The 24,077-nt window shown below is 38.1% G+C and overlaps 1 long non-coding RNA gene across 1 annotated transcript in view; it reads right to left on the reverse strand.

Annotated features, from left to right (window-relative positions):
* LOC133222189 (uncharacterized) overlaps positions 1 to 24,077 on the reverse strand; it is a 626,079-nt gene that overhangs the window by 354,306 nt on the left and 247,696 nt on the right. The window lies entirely within an intron of this gene.

Here is a 24,077-nt window from a genome sequence, read left to right on the forward strand (position 1 = left end):
ACTGCAGTGTATGTTTTTATGAGACACACTGACCTAATTTTTAGAGTGGCTTGGCTCCATGGATATTTCGATGGGATAACAGGCAACAAATAGGCAGGAGTCAACATCAGAAATCAACATTGAAGGTGTCTTGCAGCTCAAAAACCATTTGGTTGGGATTTTAGGGGGTTTATTTTTCTAGGCTTTTTCAGACACTTTTCTTCAGAATAAATCCAGCAATTTTCAAAATGGTGTTTACCTAAACAAAACCCATGAGGTATAATTCAACCTTGCTGCAGCACTTTACACAGATTACTATTTTTCCCATAGTAATTTCCTAAATAACTTCTTTGTGGGTTTTTGTGCTCTCTTATTCCGTGTGTGAATTCATTATTATTATTATTATTAAATGCCACTCAGAATCGGTGTTTCCACTTTACTGAGCTATGGAAATGAGAAGTCCCTTTCTAGAGAACTAATAGTATAAGAGGATGCTATGCAGGTTGGCAAATAATCTGAACGGTGTCCAGATGGGTTCCCCAGCAAGGATTGGACCTCCTTGGTACAGTATTAAAGCACCAGAGCAATGCAAAAAGGTTTAAATAACCCTCATTTTCCATGTGCTAATAAGCAGACTTGGGTTGTGTTGTCTCTTTTACACCTTAGGAATTTCCTGCTTTGTTCAACCAGGAGGCATCTACGACACTGCTGGTTTCCACAGAGGCTGTTGACGCACATTCTGTAGGATGGTTCATGTGGGCAATGTTATAGAATCATAGAATAGTTAGGGTTGGAAAGGACATTAAGATCATCAAGTTCCAACCCCCCTGCCATGGGCAGGAACACCTCGCCCTAAACTATATCACACAAGGCCTTGTCCAACCTGGCCTTGAACACTGCCAGGGATGGAGCATTCACAACCTCCCTGGGCAACCCATTCCAGTGCCTCACCACCCTAACATGAAAGAATTTCCTCCTTATATCCAATCTAAACTTCCTCTGTTTAAGTTTTAACCCATTACCCCTTGTCCTATCACTACAGTCCCTAATGAAGGGTCCATCCCCAGCATCCCTATATGCCCCCTTCAGATACTGGAAGGCTGCTATGAGGTCTCCACGCAGCCTTCTCTTCTCCAGGCTGAACAGTCCCAACTTTCTTAGCTGATCATCATATGGGAGGTGCTCCAGTCCCATGATCATTCTCGTGGCCCTCCTCTGGACTTGATCCAACAGATCCATGTCCTTTTTATGTTGAGGACACCAGAACTGCACACAATGCTCCAAGTGAGGTCTCACGAGAGCAGAATAAAGGGGCAGGATCACCTCCTTCGACCTGCTGGTCACGCTGCTTTTGATGCAGCCCAGGATATGGTTGGCTTTCTGGGCTGCAAGTGCACACTGTCGGCTCATGTTCATTTTCTCATCGACCAGCACCCCTAAGTCCTTCTCCGTAGGGCTGCTCTGAATCTCTTCTCTGCCTGACCTGTAGTTGTGCCTGGGATTGCTCTGACCCAAGTGTAGCACCTTGCACTTAGCATGGTTAAACTTCATGAGGTTGGCATCAGCCCACCTCACAAGCGTGTCAAGGTTTCTCTGGATGGCATTCCTTCCCTCCAGCGTATCAACCGAACTACACAGCTTGGTGTCATCGTCAAACTTGCAGAGGGCGCACTCAATCCCACTGTCCATGTCAGCAACAAAGATGTTAAACAAGAGCAGTCCCAACACCGATCCCCGAGGGACACCACTCGTTACAGGTCTCCAGCTAGACATTGAGTCATTGACCACAACTCTTTGTGTGCAGCCCTAAAAAAGCGTTATGTAACGTTAATGGCCTGATCTTTGTATCAGCTCCTAAGCACAAATACAAAATTGTATTTTTGGTCATTTGTGTGGCTCTTTATGCGGCTTTGAGGTAGAGTGTATGTGCTATTTCTAATTTGTCATACATCTATTCTCTTTGCTACATCAAAGGAATTGACATTCAAATTATTTCAATTTTACCAGGTGATGTCAAAAAAACCCATTTGATTAGATCAGGTCATGAAGAATGAAGCATTTGGAAAGAAAAGAGAGTGGTCATAAAGTTGTTCCTGGTAATTTTCTATGCCTTAGTTTCCTCCTCTGCCTGAAAACCCAGTGGCTGTGTCTCATGGCAATATGAAGTCAGTGCTAATAGCTGGAGAGATAATTGCCTTTGTGTTATCTTATGACGTGTTAGAGTACAGCTATTTGTGCTCTTTGGAAGAGAGACAGGAAAGGGATCAGGAGAACTGGGCATACCCCACCCTATCACATGCCTGCAGCTGGAGAAAGCATTGCTGGTCAGTACCCGTTCTTATGAAATGGCTAATGAATGACTTAATGGGTAAATCTAAATCCTAATGTCTCTAAAAACTGTTTCTGGTGGGAATAAATCTTTTTTTAATGATCTCATGTGGGTTTTATTGTCAAAGTGTTTATTTGCTCACTCATAAATTAGCCAGAGGCATTGCTTGCTGCTAGTCATACAGGCACTGGAATAACTGCTATGGAAATTGGTCTGTAATTGATAGAACCATAGAATAATAGAATGTTGACCTTGCCATGAGCAAGGTCACCTTCCACTAGACCAGGTTGCTCAAAACCCTGTCCAATTGGCTTTGAACACTTCCAGGGATGGGGCAGCCACAGCTTCTCTGGGCAGTGTGTTCCAGTGCCTTACCACCCTCATAGTAAAGCATTTCTTTCTTATATCTAATCTAAATCTCCTCTCTGTCAATTTAAAGCCATTCCCCCTTGTCGTATTCCTGCATGCCCTTGTAAGAAGCCCCTCTCCAGCTTTCTTTTCAGCCCCTTTTGGTATCAGAAGGCTGCTATAAAGTCACCCTTAAGCTTCCTCTTCTCCAGGCTGAACAACCTCAACTCTCTTGGTTATTCCTTGTGGGAGAGGAGGTGCTCCAGTCCTTTGGGTGTTTTCCTGCCCCTGTTCTGGACTCACTCAAACAGGTCCACGTACTTCTTGTGTTGGGGCCCCAGAGCTGGCCCCAGAGCTGCAGGGGGAGTCTCATGAGAGCACAGGTGAAGAATTGCCTCTGGCCTGCTGGCCACACTCCTTTTGATGTAGCCCAGCTGTTTTCTGTAGTTGAAAAAGATTCCAAGCTCAGCTTGCTCTAGCTGTATGGGATGAAGCTTTTCCAGTTTTCCACTAACCTTTGTAGAAATATTTCTGTCTTACTTTAAAATAAAGCAAGATGTGTTCCTGAGCTGTGCTGCCAGCACTGCCAGTTATTTTGATATCAAAAATGATTTTGGTAGGAATGTGGTGTCCAAGTGTGGATCTGGACCTAAATGGATCCAAACCACTTCAGTAGACTGACATATTTTAATCTCAATTTAAAGAATATTTTCAAGCATTCCTTTAATCTGGTCTCTGATTTTGAAACATGACTTATAAAATTCCAGTGCTTTGATAAGTTTGGTTGTTTGGGTTGTTTTTTTTTTAACCTTTCATTTTGGGTCTTTGTTACCTCCATCCTAGTATTTGAATAACTGTTGTGTGTCTTGTTATCACTAGCCCATTATTTGAATAACTACTGTGTGCGCAGGGTTTACTTATGAAATTGAGAGATGGCATAGAAAGATACAAGCAGAACTATAGTTATTGCTTTTAGATGATCCTGAAAATACCAACAAGTCTGAAATGTGGTTCCCCTTTTACCGTTTTCAGAACTTCAGGTTTGTGTGAAACTACTGGAAAATGGTAACTGCTCTCATTTATATATAAAAAACCCACAGATATTTCAACCAGGCTGCCTGCACCAACTTTCCATTGATTTTTACATTATTTTGTTTTCATGGGAACAACAAACAAACAAAACCCTAATGTAGAATTGGATAAGGTTTTATTTATTTCCTAAAAAAATGTATTGCTGTTATGGAAATGTTTCATCTAAATCTCTTTCCACCTGTATTGTTACCTCTCTTCTAAAGTCTTGACTCTCCACTAATGAAAACAAGCAACTGGCAAGACATTCTTAGTTTTTCTTATACCTTTAAATTATCAAGGGGATTTTTATTTTCTAATCTGTGTTGCCTGGAAAACTTCCTTGTCTATCTATTGGTTCCCTTGAAACATGTATAATAATTGGACCATATAATAATAATATTAATCTTCTGTCACATCTCTTTGCAAACAAAATGTCAACTTTTGTCCGGCTCTGTGGTACAACATATGCTTTGCTCTGTTTTCCCCAAGCTGACTGTCAGTCAAGACGCATAGAGTAAATAGCTGGTAAGAAATATAACTGTGCCATATGGTTTCAAATGTTCTTGAGGCATTTCTGGCTATATTTTTTTGTTGTTGTTTTAAATCCTTCATATTTTTTGTTTGGGTTTAAGCATATGCTGGTAGGAAGCATGCTTAGATAACTTCTGCCATCAAGCAAATGCAGGTTAATGCCAAATATATTTACCATATGTATATTCATGGTATCATCACACAAGTGTTACAACATAGTACATATATACAGAAATAGAAACAGCTATATTTTTTCCTATGAAAGAACTACTCATTAAAACATTGAAAAGTAATAACTACTTGTGATTCTTTCATCTCCATATTCTTCATGATGGAGTACTACATTTTTGCAATGTAAGAATAATGTATCCTTATCTACATTTATTGTGGAAATAATTAATTATGTTTTCCAGTTTTGTCTAAGTCAAAGTTGGGTATAATGTCTTGGAAAATTAGTATCTGAAAACCTGTTGTGAGGTAAATACTATCAGTGTCCATCAACATTGGCTATGCTGTTTGGTGGAATGATCTTGGTTTATAATGCTCTTAGCTTACAAAAATTATTTTTGTACAGATAATATTTATGTCAGCACTAAACATCCTGACAGAACACTCTAACTAAATTGATTTTATTAATAATATAATAGATCACTAATGACAATTGTACTTGAAAAGAATATGACATACTGTAAATGAGCTTTCCTTCCATCTTGAGTACCATATTGTCATTTTTAAAATTACTTGTTTTATTAAGGAGACTAACAAGTAAATATGTATTAAGAATGCATGCAGCCACCTTGTGAGAAGTACTGCAGAGTAACAGTGTGCTTAAACCGAATTATGTGTAGCAGTTCTTTGTTTTGTCCTTTAGCCAGAGCTGGCTGCTCTTTGTGGTATAGAGAATGTAGCTTTTTCATCTAAAGTAATTTTTAACTTAATGATCTGTTTATACTGTGAATCTTATGTAGATTATTTCACTAGTTCTAATAATGTCTTTTCAGTTATAACCCGCAGTATCTGAGTTATGGCAGTGCTGCCAGTTGCTGGAGGTGACTAGTAAAAATTCAGATCTAAAGATTCCTGTGAGCCTGTGATCTTCCCAGTTCTGTGTCTTGTGGTGTACATGATATTTGGAGGGGGGTGGGGATGAAGAACAGAGCACATCCGCCACCAAAAAACAAACCAATCAACCCCCCCCCCCCCCAAAAGAAACCCAAACCAAACCAATCCCAACAAACCCTTGCAAAATAAACAAAACACACCCTGGGGAAAAGAACAACAACAACAACAAAAAAAAAAAGGCAGCATTTAGTGTTAACACTCTTATTGCCTTTCCAGTTGTTTTGTTTTTCTTTTTAGCTAGGAAAAGTATTTTGAATGTAACAATATGAATAGGTGTAAGGTAGGAAGAAGGGAGTTTTATAAAAATGCTTGCCTGTACTGGACTTTGAGTTCATGGGACTTCCCAATAACATTGGTAACTCCTTTTCAGAAGAAATATATCATGTTAAAAGGTAAAAAAAATTGGGGCACTTAGGATTTTCTACTTGAAATGCTTCTTCTACTAAACCGGACCTAAACAATAATAAAAAATACATAGGAGCATAAAAATGTGCAAAATCTGAAAACTGGGGTTTGACTGTTGAAGAATATCAGCCATACACAAGTTTTGACATAGGTATACTGAAGACTGGAACTTGTTCAGTGACTACAGAGATGGTAGAAAGCAAAACCAACCCAAAGAAGTAGGAAAAGAGAGAAAAAAAGAAAAAATAATCAGACAATGGTAGACAGGTGGTGGTAGTAAGGCAATAAGAAATGGTGGTTTTCTGAGCTGCAAAAGATGTAAGGGTGATGCTTAGTTGTGTAGCAGTAAAGGGACACTCTAAGCAAATGATAACATATAAAACCTTTAGTGTTTTCCTCCCTAGGTAGAAACTACCTAGACTTTGGAGTTACAGAGAGTGCGTATGGCTTTAAAGTCTGTTACAATAGATCTTTGCTTAATGGAAGACAAAAGGTAGGAAATGTGTGGGTATGGCTGAGGCTAGATATGATCATCTACCCTGAATATTGAGATTTGCAAGTTGTTGTTCCTCCTGGTCCCATCTTCATTTCTCTTTTCTGGGGCTGGGACTTCCAAATTAAATTACTGTGTTGTGGTATTATAGAAGCTATAAAACCTTAATCTATGGTCAGGATTTAGCTGTTTAGAACATTTTGAACTGGCCTGTATATGTTTAAAAAAAAAAAAGAAGGTAACTAAAATGCTTATTATGAGTGGATTGCATGTGCAGAAAGTGCAAGTAGTTAAAACCAGTATGAAGCTATTGATTATTTTGAGTTAGAAAGGGTCCTGGTTTGCAACCCAAGTGCAGGAGGAACTGGAGAGGAAGAGGAATGTACTGGTATGACCTGATTTCTTAAGGACTTTAAAATGGTGAGTGCTTGAGAGCAGAAAACATGAGTCTTCAAACTTCCTGAAAATTTATATATATAAACCATATATATATATGAATATTTGTCTTACACATCTTTATCTCATCATACACACATATATGTGTATATAGATATGTATATATATATAAAGTAGAAGTATTTATGGAGGTGTTTGCTATCTGTTTTCTCATGAACAATTGTACCCTAGATCCATTTTTCAAGCCTTTATTTGCACCTAACTGTATGAACTTGTTGACAGCATGTTATAGATGATACAGTCATCCTTCATGACCAGTTCAATCTGCAGCTAAAGCCTGGAGTTTGTGTGTTGTTTGAGCAAATTTGTAAATGAACAACAGGGCTTTGGCCAGATGTGAAAGCTGGGCCTCAGCTGGTAGCTCCCTGATGAATGTCAGAGCAAAAAGACACTTGTTTTCACTCTGTCTTCTGTTGGTAATTTTAGGTTCGAACACCTCAGACTCAAGCCTTGGATCACAAAGGCTGGGTTTTTGCAAGGAAACCAAAGATTTCTTAATCTTCAGGAAAAATCTTCCCAATAAATATTTGACTCTCCACCCAACTTGCATTTCATGGTTTGTAATGAACGTTTCTCCTGATGCCTGCAGCTCCCCAGGTGAAGATGGTGTGGGTGGAGGAATGTGGCATAATGAAACATTCCCCCAATCTTTGGCTCTCTGCATGTCTTTCATCCCCAGATCACTCTTGTGCAATTATTTTCCCACACCAGCACTTTGCTAAAAACTATATGTTTGAAAAACAAGGGAAATATACCTTCAGGAGGTATATCTTTATTGTCCTGGAGAAGGTAACATTTGAAGAGCAAGGCAAAACAGGGAGAAAGAAAAATAAGATTAGTGAAAGACACAGTACTATGGACCAGCAAAGTGACAAAGGCTGATTATAGTTTAAAAGATTCTGTCTTTAAAAAAGATGAAAGAAAAACAAATCTTTCAATCAGAGACTTTCAGAAATACTATAAAATTTCCTCTCTGAGGTTCTTGTACTGCCGATGTTGTCTCTAGTCTGTAGTAAGTTATGGTTTTGATTAAAGTCTTCCTAATATGAAAATATCTACCTATTTTTGTACTTTTATTTTTATTTATTTTTCTCTGTGGCTTTGGTTGGTTGTATGGTGTTGGTGGTGTTGTGTTCTTCTTAGTTATTATTTGCTGTATCTGTTTACAGCAAAGAGCTGTCTCTCCAGGGATGCTGTTTCCAGAGAGGATGCCCACACCAACTCACCTGCAGCTGTGCTACTCCAAACTGCAGTTCTCAGTGTCTGAAAGGAGATTTCAAGGGGATAGTGTAAAAGAAATCTCATGACCAAGGATTCAAAGAAAGGCAACTGCAGGTAACAGTAAGACCATTATAAGCTGTGATAGAATATAACAGTAAGACTATATAAGCCTTGGTAGACTCTGGTTAGACCCTCTCAGAGCAACCAAAAAGGAAGAAATTAAATATTCATTATTACCTCAGTAATTGGTTTTAAATAAGAACATCTTTGAGTACTTTTTTCCTAATTTGTCTGGACAGAAAAATAAATATACTGCGTAAAGCACAACATTTGATTCAAACTGGATATATTTTTTTTTCCTTATGATTAAAAACCCTTATGGGTTTCTGTTCAAAAAATGTAAATGCCCAAATTAGATGTTTCAATTTTGAAAGTATTAGAAGGGAGGGGGGTTAATATTGACCTTTTTATATCTGTACTCATATGCGTATGTGTGCATACGTGTATATACATCTATGTATGCAAAAATATGTGTACACAAGTTATATTTGTGGAGTACATACTACAGAAAATGGGAAATAACTGAGAAATATGCAAATAGTTCACTAAAATGTATGGTGCTTAGCTGTTCAGTTCTCATAGCAGATGTATGAATAAAAATGAGCTACAGAATTAAAAATGCAGTACTTGATTTCACATCATACTTTATTTGAACTGATCTAATTCACTTCTGTTCACTTCGTAAAGAAAGAATAAAACTACACCCCACCCAAATGGCTTTTGGTATGTGTGATGCTTAAATATTGTGCTTGTGATCAAGTTTATCTGAATAATTAGAAACACCCATGCAAATGTTTGACTGTTTGCCATCTAGGTCAGCCATCTTTGATCACTATTGCTGATATTTCCTATAACTCCTATCTCGGAGTCTAGAGAAAATGGTATTTTGAAGTCCATCAAGATGACTTGATGAACTGGAGAGGAGCTGGGTCTCACTGGGTGCTGGTGCGTGAAGTCTCACTTCCCAAAGTGTGTTTTGGAGAGCACTAATGCCAAGAGTGCTCCACTTCTTTGTGTGATGAGAAAAAGGCAGTTTTGGCATCCTTCAGCTAATACTGTGATTTCCATTTGTTTACGTTCAGGAAGCCTTGGTTGGGGTTTAGATTTTGTTTCTCTCGCACTTTGCTTAACAAAACAGGACGCTGTAGATACAACTTGTTTTTGTTTTCTGGTTCCTTTGAATGAGTGATTTTATAGCTACTTGAACATGAATTTCAGAGGATAAGGGGGTTGCTTGGCAACTAAACTGCAATATGCACTGGTACCTGAGGTGTGGTTTCCCTGCTTCCTAGGGAGAATGCAGAGTAAGTGGCTGTGATGTTTCAATTTTTATTTCTTGTTCCTATTAAGTAGGTGTGGTTTTTTTTAAATAAAGTGTTGGAAGAAAATATGAATTATTTTTTTCTTTTTTCAACAAAAATAGTGGTAAAAGTACAAAAAGGGGTCTAATAGAATGCAGCCACCAAGTTTACAGATGGTGTTCTTACCGTCAGGGACTGAGCAACCAACAGGATCAATATTCATAAGCCTCTATATTAGTTTATTTGTTCTAACCAAGTTTTAAGGTGACAGTCTGTCTTTTATTAATGGTGACTTGAGCTAATCCACTGATTTTCTGAAATTTAGAAAAGCCAGTAAGCATTCCAAGATTAGTCACACTACATGATTTAATGTGCATACAAAGGGCAATGTTTTATTCATTAGTAGATATGCAAGGTGTCTTTCCAAATATATATATATTCTTCCAGTCCTCCTACACCATGTCTAACAAAGGTTTATACAAATGTTAACACCTTTAAAATGCCACAAAAAAAAGACAACAGCCAAACCAAACCAACAAAAAACACAAAAACCTCATCACAAAAATTAAAAGACAAAAAAAAAAAAAAAGGAAAAGAAACCCCAAGAAAACAAAACCAAACAACAAAACCCACAGCCACCTCCTCTTTTTTTTTTTTTTTTGCCGTATGGACATTCTTGGGATGATTACATGTTATTTATACTGTACTGAAGTTTAAACAAAAACATTGCAGAAAAGCTTTACAGGAATTGTTAAAGGTTTCCCTCACTTTTTCTGCTGGTTATAAGTCTGAAACATTTTGTCCTTGATGCAAGTAACGTGAAATCATCTTTACTCTGGTATTTATGGTTTGAGCCTAAGATATGGAAAATACTGACTTAAGATAATACGAAAAAGTAACTATGCATCTGGTGCTCATTGGGGTGGGAAAAAAAAGGCATGAAATCCTCTGTTTACTGCTAACATATCATTTGATTAATGCATTATTTTTCTAATTACATGTTTGTCAAAAGTGAATGTGTGGTGGTTTATGTATGCAACAAGCACGGAACGTGGCAAAACTTTCCTGTTGTGACTGATAACGAATTTTAAGAGACAACAAAATGCAGGAGGGCCTGGATGTGGCATGGAGGCTTGAGTTTTTAGGACCCCTCCAGACTTGTCTGTGCCAAATATCTGAATCTATTCCTTTAGACTGTGTTTTAAGAGGAAAAAGGAATAGCTAGGGTGATAGCTTTTGTTTTCAGATAGTAGCTTGTAAACTGTGCTTGCAGAAACTTGAAGGATTTTAATACCAGAGGGCATAGTGGGCATGACCAAGCCACATGTGCAGGGGATGACTGAGGAACTGCTCTCCAGGATGTAAGCATGCATGTGGGAACTCTTCTATTTTCATGCAGGCATTGAAGTTGTGCAGGAAAGATGATCTAATTACAAAGAAAAGAGCAGCCTGGTGCAGACAAATGTGAGTTTAAGGTATGAGATGTTACATCCCCAAGCAGCACCACTGCCACCTCCCTGCATGCACAATTTGGTGCAAGCTGCTGGGGTTGCAGGTGGGCATGAGCCACAGAAACAGTGGCTTCCTTTCCATTACCCATGCATATGTCTGTAGCTGCAGGCTATGAATTGAAAGAAGCAATTGGAGTGAAATTTTCAAATGTCAAGTACTTTGATCCTTCACCTCTCAAACTTTGTCAGCTTTGAGTGGGAGAACATACGCAGGGAGGATTCTTTTTCCTCTGAAGAAACCACTATAACCTCTATCATTGAATTTATACACGAAGTACTGTTACAAATATATTGTTATGTGTGGCCCATAAGTGTATCAATCTATCTTTGGTGAGAAAGTAATCAAGAAAAGGCAAAAGGACTAGTTTTATAGCCCCTGTTTCAAATCATACAGGATGAAGTTTAAAGGGAAGGTACCATCATGCGTGCCGTGCAATTTCTTCATCTTTGCCCTTGAGCTGGTAAAAAATATGGTACAAGTGTTGTTTTCTTTTCAACATAGGCGTTTTAGTATGGAAGGGTTCAGTAATTAGTTAAGGTTAGTTTTGGGAGGTGAATTGATTGCTATCTCCTACTTTATCCTCCTAAGGGAAATTTTGATCATAAAATTCAAAGGCTGACCTTGGTTCAGGTTATATAACGAATATTGCATTTGCTTTGACCTTCACAATCTAGATTGAAAAAGATGAAAGGATTAGCTGAAATTAAACACTATAGCTAGCATCCAAGAAGGGGAAAAAATAGTTTAAAACATGGTACCTATAAATTATACATGAGAAGCCTTGTATGCTAATGTTATGATCTTATGTCACCAGGCTTTTTGCATTAGCTGAATGTGTAGGTGTTTTATTAGGTGAATAGTAACAGTCATTTTAAAAATAACACATGCAATGAATAGTCCTGGGGGATGGAGATATACTTTTGTATAAACTCAAAACCTAAATTACATAAAATATTTGCAAAACCATATAGTTTTATATAAGTGGAAGATTTGTCAGTAAGCTGCATTGCTTTTCTGTCTGATTATATTCTTTTCTCCTCCTCCTACCCCCAGCAGCAGCAAACTTATATAATTCTAAATTTAATGAAGGGAAATGCACTGTGCTCCCATTGCTCTCCAGTTAACATGATCATCTGAAGGCAAAGCTTTGTTGCTGTTGCTGCTTAGCTTATTTGGGCTCCTGCTGATTCTATGTCACCCTCACCTGAGGCTCCTTCCAGCACTCATTGGCATAGGCTTAGAGAAATGTACTTTCAGTAATTAACTTGATTGATGGTTTCCATCAAACAACTCTAATCCATATGAACTGCTACAGAGATACCTCACGTGAGAAAAGGCAAATAAAATTTGACCCTAAATAACTCCAAGATCTGAAAGCAGCTCCTATGTTGAACAGTTTGTGCCTTTTCCCCACTTCTGCTTGGATGCAGTCTTTCTCTGCATGTGGTGATGCTGTTCTGCAGAGATGCAAATTTCAGAATAATTTCTTACAATTTGGATTACAATTCAAAATGCACCTTTCTGGTTTAGTCAAGATTGCTGATCCTTCATAAAATGTTGTTTATTGAGTGACAAGAAGTATCAGTGTAGAAAGTTTTCAAGTAGAGAATGGGAATTCTTAGAGACTTTACACTAATATGACTTAGGAGAACAACAAAAAAGAGTATCTGTAGAACATACTGTTGCTTATCACAGAAAAAGCACGTTGAAACTCTTTCTATATTGAGCTGTTTTCCTTTGTCTCAGGGTGTAGCGTCTGATGGTCCATATAAAGATAGCTCACAAAAATGTTATATAAAGCTGTTATTTTATTTAAATATACTCATAAACTAATAACAATCTTTGTGCCAGTATGAAAGTTACCTATATTTTTTTCTTAAATCTTTTGGGTTTGGTGCTTTGATTTCCAAAGTGTGTTTTCCTGTCCTAGAAGCTTCCACTCTTTCACCACACCATTTGCAGAACAGTTGATAAACCTGTAAATTAGAAAGATGTCTTTATTTTTTCTCTTTCTAATCCCCAACTATTTCAGATCTTTTATTTTGTTCAAGTTTTGCTGATTCCATTCCACAGGACTTGCATTGCTGATACAGTGCCTTTGGCAAGCTGTAGCACCTTAGCTGTCACTGCTGGGATTTTTATCTTGGCAGCAAAAAGCTGGGCAGAGTTGTGTAATCTTCAGCATATTTATAGTGCTGATTTGATATATTGCTAGTTCTGACACAGAGGTGCTGACTGTTAACATAGAATATGCCTGTTGATTAAATCAGGTGAGAGAACACAACAACAATAATAGAAAAATAGAAGTTCCCCCAGGATGGACCAGAGCTGCCATGCTTATCTGCTCTCCCCTGTGCTCTCCTAGGAGTGTTCAAAATCTTGAAATATAAATTAACCTGTAAAAGTAAGGGCTGAAAATACTGAGTTTCACTTCTACACAAGAAAACCTTGGATCTGGCTGTGCTGTGCTTACCAAGGCATGTGTTTAGACTGAATGGTCTGTGTGCAGTTCTAGTGTCCTCAACATAAAAAGGACATGGATCTGTTGGAACAAGTCCAGAGGAGGGACACGGGAATGATCAGGGGACTGGAGCACCTCCCATATGAAGATAGGCTGAGAAAGTTGGGGCTGTTCAGCCTGGAGAAGAGAAAGCTGCGTGGAGACCTCATACCAGCCTTCCAGTATCTGAAGGGGACATATAGGGATGCTGGGGACTGTAGTGGTAGGACAAGGGGTAATGGGTTAAAACTTAAACAGGGGAAGTTTAGACTGGATATAAGGAGGAAATTCTTTCCTGTTAGGGTGGTGAGGCACTGGAATAGGTTGCCCAAGGAGGTTGTGAATGCTCCATCCCTGTCAGTGTTCAAGGCCAGGTTGGACGAGGCCTTGGGTGATATGGTTTAGAGCAAGATGTCCCTGCCCATGGCAGGGGGGTTGGAACTTGATGATCTTAAGGTCCTTTCCAACCCTAACTATTCTATGATTCTATTAATGCATGATTTTTATGCATTTTAATTTTAAGGGCATTTGAATATATTTTTTATGTTTTGTCATGCGTCTTACTGGCATGTGTTGTGACATTGTGCAGCAAGCAACTTCTATTTCTGGATGCAGTAATTCAATAATATTTTAAAGCAGTATAGAAAGTGGGTTGGCCTGCTCTTAATTGACCACTGAGCTGGCTGTTCGTGGCAAGCTTGAATAATGTCATTTGTCAGGAAAAGTGAGACCCTGTTCAATTCTCAGGCAGGCTAAATTTAGAAAAATTATAGACTGAAACATGCCTTTTACTTGCCAACACATTTGTTTTCCATAGCATAACCTGATGTGAACTGTCCTGATTTAAAATGTGTGAATAAGCTGCATTCTCCTAAACTGACTATCAGTGATGTTTAGGGTTGCTCAGGATGCTCTGAGTGATGAATTCTCCATTAGAATTAATTTCTGCTGTTTAATAAAGGGCTGGTACTTTACTAAGTGTTAGTCCTTTAAAAACTTAATTAGTCTATCTTAATTTAGTCCTTAACACTAAAATAGACTAGACACTGTAAAAAAATATTGGACCATGAAGAAAAATCATGAAAAAGAAATACATATTTATTACAGGGAATCTCTTTATACTAGATATCAGTAGGTACATTGAATACATTAAATGACAGCATTGTGCCATATCCACTTCCCACTGCTCTGGCAAACGTTGTCAGGCCAGCTTATGCAGATGAATTCTCAATGGTCAAGACAGACACACTTATAACCTGTACCAACATGTCCTTGGGAAGCTGCTCTTCTTCCCAGCGGAGGGGAAGGATCTGCCAAACTCTCATGAGGACTAAAACCTCACATGAGTGGAGAACTTTGTGTCCTATTCATTACACTGACCATCATCTGCAGCTGAGACTATGTCTAGCATGAACTTGTAAATGGAAATCATCAACTTCCACAGAATTTGTGCCCAGCAAAACTTCTCATTTAGAGGTTTTGAGGCCAGATTGATTAAAATATTGGTTGTTATATATCTTCCTTCTTTAATATGAAGATAATAAGAAAGTGTAGCTCTATCCCTTCACTTTGCCATGCTTAGCAAGCTCTCCCATAAATGTTTGTTAAAAAATGTTTCCTTTTGCTTCATAGCTAAAGATAAAAATGCCCCCAAAGCAGTTAATTCCTTAATCAGGCAAAGTGTAGATCATTCTTTGTGAATTTTTTTTTTGGGGGCGGGGGGTTGGTTTTGATTTTTTTTTAGTGAGGAACTTGGAGACTTCAAGTGATAATTCATGTTATAGCTATAAAGGCAATTCTTTTTTTTTAGGAGAGAAAGTTAATGCACAGAGATTAAGATGGTTATAGATAAGGTATCTCGTAAATCAGTTCAGACACCTAAATTCTAAGTAACTAATTTGGAGTCTTTAATGCTGATATGTATTACTAGAAGAATCTACAATTCATACCAAATTTAGCTGTTGTGTTTCTATAGAGATGAAATTTAGCATGAAAATAGCTGAAACATTTTGACATTGATTCCGAGACTATAGTGCATAATGTACTATTTTAATACTATTACTGACTCCCAGCAATTTTAAAGTATAGAAATAAATCCCTCATTTCAGTAAGACTCATGTAATGAAATATGTGAAGATACAAAAATTTGTCTCTAACATAAAATGATAATTTCTGTATGTGTTGTAATATGTAACAGCTTGTTACATCAAGGATGAGTTAAGAGGAATATTGTAATATAAAATTCCACAAATGGGCTAAATGTTTATTTGTCTGTAGGGTAAGGCAAAGTAAGAGAAAATGTTAGTCAGTATAGATGTTAGAATTTTGCAGAAGAAGTTAGCAGCATTGATTTTGGTTAGTTTACTTTATCGGCAATGACTGCAAGGATACTTTCAGAATAGCTTAAAGTCTTTCTAGAGGTGGAACAAAATTATCTCCCTGAACAGTCTATTGAGCAGCTGATGTGAAGAGAGAATTTTTTTGGGGGGTTTCCTCTTAGAAAAGGAGCCAAATCTGATGAACATGGTGAAACTGAAGATTCAGTGATTATAATATTATTACACAGGAAATTTAGTTTGGGTTATTTGCACTGCATGCCAGATTTTAGCAACGCAGATTGGAATAGCAAGTTGAAGGAAATCCAGGGAGTTAAAATTACAGGATAAAGAATGCCTGAATTTCAGTGGGGAAAGAAGTGAAGCCTGCAGCATGGTGATGCTGTTGAAAGCTAAAAGCTAGCCTGTGGTCAATCCAAATCAACCCATGCCTAGAGTTTGGGTTCTGCTCTGGGGGTGGAAAGTCTTACCCAGCTGTGATGCACAAGCCTGAATTGCTTAAGCACATAAGAGGTTTTGACAGGTTTGGATCGTCCTGGTAACTCAGGGCACAGCGTGATATTGAGCAACCTTGATTTTGTCAATGAGACACAAGTCACCGTGGTTGGGGAGGTTCTTCTAGACTTTCTTAGGCAGCATATGGTTTTTGATATTTAATTCTGGTCTTTAGATAGTTGCTGATGCATTTGAATGAGAGTAATTTAAGCCCATTCAACTAAGATTAAATAAAGAATAAAAAACCCCAGTGATGATGGAAGAGAAGACAATCGATCAGATGTTCAGATGGCCATTATGAGCTCACGTATCATCAGCTTGAGTTCAGGAACAGAAATGGAAAAACTGAAATACTTCCCTGTAAGTTTTAGCTAGAATCCATCATTTGTATGCATTTGGAAAGCTTGGATGAATTTTAACAATGAATAGTTGCTTGAACTGTGCATATGTTCAGCCAAATTCATACAGGTACAAATCTTGAGGGAAATGGTTTATACCAGCTTTAGGATTGCTACAGTAGCATGCATCTCCAGTTTGACTGTAGCATAGAGCTGTTTAATTTGCTTGCTTTAAATACCGTATGTTCTCACTTTGTGCCAAACACTATACCAAACATTTGCATGCTGTTGTCAGTAATATTTCCTTCAGGAGTAGTGCCATATCATTTAAAAACCCACTTTCTAAAGCTCTGCTCTGTTTCTGCAAAATGTATTGCTCACAAAAAATTTTAGTCTAGGAGCAACATGACTGTTCTACCCTTGGGTGCACAAGCACTTCCATAATTTGGGCTATCAAAAAAAGTATGTAGGTATGTGGGCCATGTACCACCATTACTTAGCTGCAGTTTGGGTTGTTTGTTGGTTTGTTGGGGTTTTTTGTTTGTTGGTTGGTGTTTTTTTATGCCACTGTGTTCAAAACAAAAAGCTTTTCTAAGGAAATGAATGTGCTTCCTTTTTAAGTGTACAGCCCAATCTGAGCTAATATCCTACTGCATACAAAACCCCCCAGACTTAAATTGTTTTGGCTTCAGGAAAATAAGGTAATGAAGTGATTAGTAGGTTATGTGCCTAATTAGGACATTTGACTTTCATTCCCAGTGAATGTCCGTGACTGAAACTGCATCTGTGAAATGAATGCAGCTATATTCAAGTAACTTGTGAAGGAGATGCTAAAAAAGCTTTGGGATCCCTCGTTAGAGACACTTCAAAGGAGCAAAACAGCATTAGCTGCAGTGGGGTTTGGGGCTGGAAATCCTGATCTTCAAGGATCTGAGGCTGCTGCTGGGAATCACTGCCATGCTTGGGTAGAGAGGGGACTTAGTGCACTGTGCAGGAGGGAGGGAAAAAAATTACAAGGATTATTTCATAAATTTTCAGAGTGATCTTCAAAAAATCTGGCAATACATTCTCTGTCCTAAGCTGCAGCAATGCTGATTTCTATTCCGAGACTCTAGACATCCAAGGCCCCTGTTTGCGGTACTAACTCACCCTGCTCATCCCAGCTCAGCTTTGGTCATGAAGGTAAGAGTGGTAACCTTGCTGGGTGTTTGTGTGCTAAGGGGTAATACACAAGGTCAAATCCAAGGTATTGAATAGGTACATTCTGTAAATACTCCTAGGAAATAAATACATTAAAAAAAACCAACAAAAGACTCTTGAGTATGTGTAAAAAAAAACAAAACAACCCGACTGAAATATTTGTTTGTATGTTGTAACCCTGTGAAACGCCGTTAGTCCTTACTGAAGTAACCAATGTTAGATAATGCTGAATTCTAGTTCATATGTTTGGGTTTTTTTGTCATCTGTGTTAATTTTTCTTATTTCTGTGGGTCAGGATATATATGTGCTCCTCATAGATTCCATTAGAGATTTCTTTATAAAGAGCTCAACAAAGATTATACCGGTATCTCATTTCTGCTTTTGAGTCTCCAGATAATCACAGGGAACTTATTTGGGTACTAATGTGGAAGTTGTTAAATGGATATGCACGACTTCCACTGAAAATCAGTGCTAATTAAAATATAATTATTTTAAATTGTCATGATACTTTAGAAACAATATTAGAAACACGGAAGGGGAAATTAAATGAATTGATTTCAAATGAGAAGCTCGTGTCATTCAGGCAATTATGGTGGTTTTAAATGTAATTCTTCTGAAACTGGGGGTAGGTAAGCAGAGGTCAGGTAGCGCTTGAAACAAATTAGCAACCTGATCCAGTCACATTGTGAAGCGTTGCTGGAATCTGTACTAACTAGTTGCTGTGGTTTGTCATTATTGCAGCAAATATTTTGGTCTTCCAGGCAATGATGCACAGTCTGCTTTTCACCTAACTGCTCTTAAGAACCAGGGAGCAATAAATGCAATAAAATCATTAGGATAAAGTTTAAAACAGCACCAGTGCACAAAGTGAACATCACAGTTTGCTGTTGCAGGAGGCTGTGGAGGGTCATTGCTCTGACATGTTCAAAAAGAGATACACAAAAATGTGAACACCAGGTACACAACTAGACCTTACCAGGTAGGGATGTACCCTCTGGTGTCTCCAGTCTGCCAGGAACTTTACTGCTGGTTTACTTGCAGCGAATGTATTTGCAGCCACTGAAAAACTGGGAGAAGTTATCCTTGTCCATGTTATGTTAAAATCAGGAAGGAAGTGAATTCAGATGCCGTATTAAAGGCTTTAAATTCAAATTAATTAATAGTCTGTATTTATTAGATTTCTATTTATACACAGAAAAATTTATTTCTTAAAAAAAAAGAAACAACAACAACAAAAACCAACAAACAACCAAAACCAAAACAAAACAAAAAACCAAACCCCAAATTACTAAATCTGTACTCATATCCAATGATATCTGGAAATAAAATGCAAAAAAACCATCTTATTAACATCTGTGTATGTAAGAGCCTGTCCTCTGCCTTGTGCAATGAAGATTGGTTTAAATGCAAACACCACTGTACTTTTTTTCTCTTAAAGTAACTGTTAAAGTAACAGTAATAATAAATTAAAACAGGAGTAAATTTTAAGGAACTCTTAGAATTAACTTTCAAATTAAGGAAATTTTTTTCTTCCTGGAAAAGCAAGAGACAACGTGGTGGGGAGAGAGTATGGTGATAGCGGACACTTTGCTAAAAGGAGTACTCTGGCCAGGGGACATTATGGTCGCAAGGTTAATATATAGGCAATGTAAGATTAAATACAGCTTCTGAATCATGGGAGCACTGAGCAAAACAATGGCTGGAAAAAAAGTGAGGTTTGGTGCTTAAATGATTAATAAGTTTTGGGTCAAGTTTTGCATAAAATCTAGGATTAGATGGGAACAGGTCCAGGAAATGCCATATTTTTCTTTGTAGCAGAAATATGTGTGCTATGTGTAGTTGTAACTGCTGTGATTATTCCTAGCAATTTATTCACCCCATTATCAACAAAAGGATTTCATTTAAAACAAAAAAGATCAGATACTTCTTCTTTCTATAAGACTTTTGGAATGCATTTATCTCTTAGGTATTGTTTTGGTGATATTATTTAAGACATCAGATACAACAGTGATTAATATTTACAGATTTATTTTCTCCTTAATTATATTAAAAAATGTGATAATAACTTCAGATTTTCTGTGGTAAGTTTTAGGTTGAAGCAATAACAGCATGAACTACAGACAGCTTAGGGTGAGGAATTTTTAGGAAAGATGCGGGGAAAAAAATGATAAAGCTGAGAGCAGTAGTTCATGAAAGAGCTAACAATATGCTTGGTTGCAGAGAAGGAGCTGCTTGAATTCATTTTCTTTTTTTTTGGCAAACGTGGTTTGTGCTACTTACTACTGATCCTTGATTATCCACAGTGACAAGAAAAGGTAACTTTGAAAAGGCAGTTGTAGGAAGTGTTAGAGCTGCAGGATTTGAGCTGCTAGGGATGCAGCTTGCTTTTTCAGGCAGAGTTTTTCAAAATTCTCTTTCTTGCAGAGAAAACAATATGCCCAACTGAAAAAGGCTGGGAAAAGTTACTCTTGAGGTTTTACTATTAATCTTGAAGATTGCAGTGTAATCTTGAATTGTTTTCAGCAGCCTAGTAAAAAGAAATATCTGTACCTGGAGATGTATAGGTGGTTATTATTATTATTATTATTATTAATTTTTTATTTTTTATTTTTTGTTTACAGTCCTACAGTTTTAGACATTCAGAGCTTTTTAAGATAATAAAGAGGAAACCCTGCAGGTACAGTGACAGAAATGGCAATTACTATAATGCCAGGTCTTAGATGTCTACATTGATCACATCATGTTTGGGCATCAAGGTCTGTGGACTTTGAAAAGATGCCCCAGAGGAGAGAATCTCTGTGAAGGGGTTAGCTCCAGTCCCCTGGATAGGACCATAACCTTCCAAGTTCTTCACAAGATGACAGATTTTTTGCCAGTGGAATTGGGCAGAAAAAAATGGCCAGTGTAATATAGAGCAAACTGTGCATGATGTGATATGGGAAAGACATGAAGTTTCCTTGGAAGAAATAAATGAAATTCAGAGAGTATTTATCAGGCTGGAACAGAAAACTCTCTCATGAGACTCTGAGGGTAGCTTTAAGAAGTTCACCTAGAAGAAATTGTTCTACCAAACCTGAGCGGGAGTGGGGGATTCATTACTGTGGAAAATGTCCATAAGTTCTCTGGGTGTCCCCAGGAACATCCATCGGACAGGGAAAAACATAACATTGTATTTTTATTTATAGAGGGGAATTGCTTCTAAACACCTTTCATTTGTAAACCTGGTTTTGTAATGATGAGTAGTTTGGGAAGCAGATTATTTTTGCCTGTTATTCCAAGCACCTTTGGGGAAATGTGAATACCAGGATAGGAATAATAATTATAATAAAACCATATGGTCTTTAATCTTTACTAACAAATTGTCAATGCTTATTTTTAAAGTGGTAGTCAGAAATGATGAATCTCGCAAACTCAGTGATACCACTGAAAGTAGATAAAACAATATTAATTCATTTGCAGATTCAGCCACTCACTTCCAGGCTGGTGCCAGGAAGCATCTCCGTTTTTGGTGAACTCAGCTCTTATACCTCTGTTTTCTCTGATGGCCCTATGGGAGAAGACAAGCATGGGTAAGGCTGGAGATGTCAATGGATAAGCATCATCCTTCAAGAGCTGCAATTCTGTTGTAAAAAAAGTGCTGGCTTTGTACTTTCAGGGGGGAATCAGAAGCTGTAACTGAGCTTGCCTCAGCATGATACCCAAAGCCAGCATGTGTCAGTCCTTTTGTATAATACTGCTCACTGATTCTAGCCTTGAAGTATGTTTTCCTCTTTCAGCTGTCTCTTCATGAGAAGCATCTTTCCTCTTTTCAGCTGTTTCTCTCTTTCAGCACCATGCGCTGGTGTTTCCTTCTTGGGAGGTACAAATTCTGCAGCGTTTCCCCCTTTTGCTCTAGAAGCTTTGAGGGGGGGGGGGGGGGAAATAGAAAGTTTCCTTCTGATAACTGCATGTAATTTGTCTTAATTTGCGGTTACTGCCTCCATAATTCATTTGACAAGCTCAGCCTTTACTCTGGCAGAGGATTCATGTCAGGAACCCAAGTGTGTCCATATGCTTACACGTGAATCTGACACACAGCAATGTTCTTGCTGTTTACTGTTGGATAATGGAAGGTGGTATGTTTTAATGCAGTACATCTGATTTTGACTACTATCAAAAATTTAAGGTGACAGTAAATAATGAAGTAGCTTTGTTTTCTTTCAAAAGAACAAACAAGGTGAGAGTAGGGAGAAGGGAAACAGGAGCATTAATTTTTAAGCTGTTTTTTTTTGTTTGTTTGTTTTGTTTTTTTTTTCTTCCTCAATCTGGGGGAGGAGAAAGAGAAATCCAAAGGGGTCAATCAAGGAATTAAGCTTGTGCATGCTTCTCCTGTGCTGTGGTCCTGTACAGTGCTCTGGTGAAGATCATAGCGCTTGTGTGCACTCACTCAACCTGCAGCAGGGCTTTCACAAGTACACTCCTTTATAGTTCTTTATGGGGGTAAAAAAAGTCTTCATTATCAGGACATATATCATGCTCTTTTTCATGAAGGATGTAAAACCAAGCTCAGCCTACCCTGATCTGGCATAGCAAAAAGATACTGCAAGTTAGACCTTGTCCCAGGAGTGAAAAAAAAACTCCTTCAGTGTTTTCCTGTTTTACCTCCCGTGATGATGGCAAGTAGGAAAAATTGAAGACCTCTGTCTCTTTAGAGCTCTGCCTCAGCTACTGCTTTTAGGGTCATACCTGTGGCATTGATTTTCATTTGATTTATTTCTCCGTAGATCACTTCTGAATTTGAAGACTATGCAAATAATATAAATAGCAAATAGGAATATTATAAATTGTTTTTCATATAAAATCCTAGGGTAGCCTTGAGGCTGTAATTTGACATAATGTATTTGGTCAATACTGGCTTTTGTTTCAAATACCTGCAAAGGATGCTATTTAGGTACAAACCAGCAATATTCATCGGGATCCTTGAATTCCTGATGTCTGGTCACAGTGTCATGGGTCACAGCTGATAATATCCAGTGCTTGAGAGCAGGGATTTGCAATTTAGAACATGGAATCAACATGTTTCTGGTAATATGATGGTGTGGCAAGAGAAAGAAGCCTTCAGAGGTAGGGCTTAAGTGTGCTAATTGTTTTTATGTGGCTGTACAGCTTTCAGACCCGAGCTAGCCTTGCTTAGTTCTTCTGCACAGGTGCTCTCAGAGTTTCCAGCTATGAGATTTACACAGGCAAAGGGCACAAGCTGCCATGCAGACATTCCCTGAATCCATTTTGTGCCACTAGCATGGTCAAGAGCAAGCCAATATAGGAAACTGGATCTGCTCTCTGTGAATGCCATGAAGAAAAATTGAAGAGGTCTGTTACTTTATTCACTGCTGAAGTGCTTCTTTGCTGTTTAGCAGGACAAATGTTTTTGTGCCATGTGCAGCAGTGACACTGTGGGTGGATGCCTTTATGCACTGGGGATTCTCTTGGATGCAGCAGCCTGCTATGCTGTATCAGGACAGTGCCAGAGCAGCACCTCTGTGCAATTCAGAGCAGTAGCTTTTTTTGTGTGCATATATCAGTCTTCAAAATTTGGGCTTTTATCCTAGTTTAGAAGTTATTTCAGCTCTTCTACTAAACAGGATTTTTGAAGAAGAGACAAATAGAGTGAATCAGCTGTGGGAACAATAATGAGGTTCATATTCTGCAAAGATCAGAGATAGAGTGACACTTAAAAAGCAGCAGGTATCTGAACATTTCAGGCATTTAAAAATGATACAGGTGTAGTTCAGTTTGGAGAAAGTCTCATTTCTTTGTAACCAGAACATCAGCTCCCATTTGAAGCATGCTGTCCAGGCTATAAATATGTTTGCTGCTTAGAAAATTTGATGTAAGCTGCTGTTTGCATTGCTGTGTAAGCTGCATACTACTGCTGCTCTGTAGTCAGAATCTCCCCTTTCAGCCTGTACAGGCTGCTGTCTGTGTTTCCTTCTGCCCAGTGCCTCTACAAATTTCTTTCACCGTAAATCAAAGAGAAATTCGAGCAATGATTTTTGTTATTCTGTTTACAGCCTTAAAGTTTGTGGCCTTCTCTGGATGTTGCACTTCTGAAGTATTTTTTGTGCAGAATGCAGAGGTACTTGTCTGCACCAACAGGGAGCTGCCTATGATCTGTATCTGTTTACATATATATATGTATATATACATGTATATATATACATCTAGCATCCAGTGATAGAACATGTGGGAATGGTTCAAAGCTGCATCAGGGGAGGTTTAGACTGGACATCAGGAAGCGTTTTTTCACTTAGAGGGCAGTCAAACACTGGAACAAGCTTCATAGAGAAGTGGTCAGTGACCCAAGATTGTTAGTTGTTAAGAAGCATGTGGACGACGCCTTT

Source organism: Neopsephotus bourkii, unplaced genomic scaffold (assembly GCF_033783945.1).
Source record: "Neopsephotus bourkii isolate Nb327-2 ecotype Australia unplaced genomic scaffold, CSIRO-AGI_Nbou_v1 NB_1574, whole genome shotgun sequence".
NCBI classification, from domain to species: Eukaryota; Metazoa; Chordata; class Aves; order Psittaciformes; family Psittacidae; genus Neopsephotus; species Neopsephotus bourkii.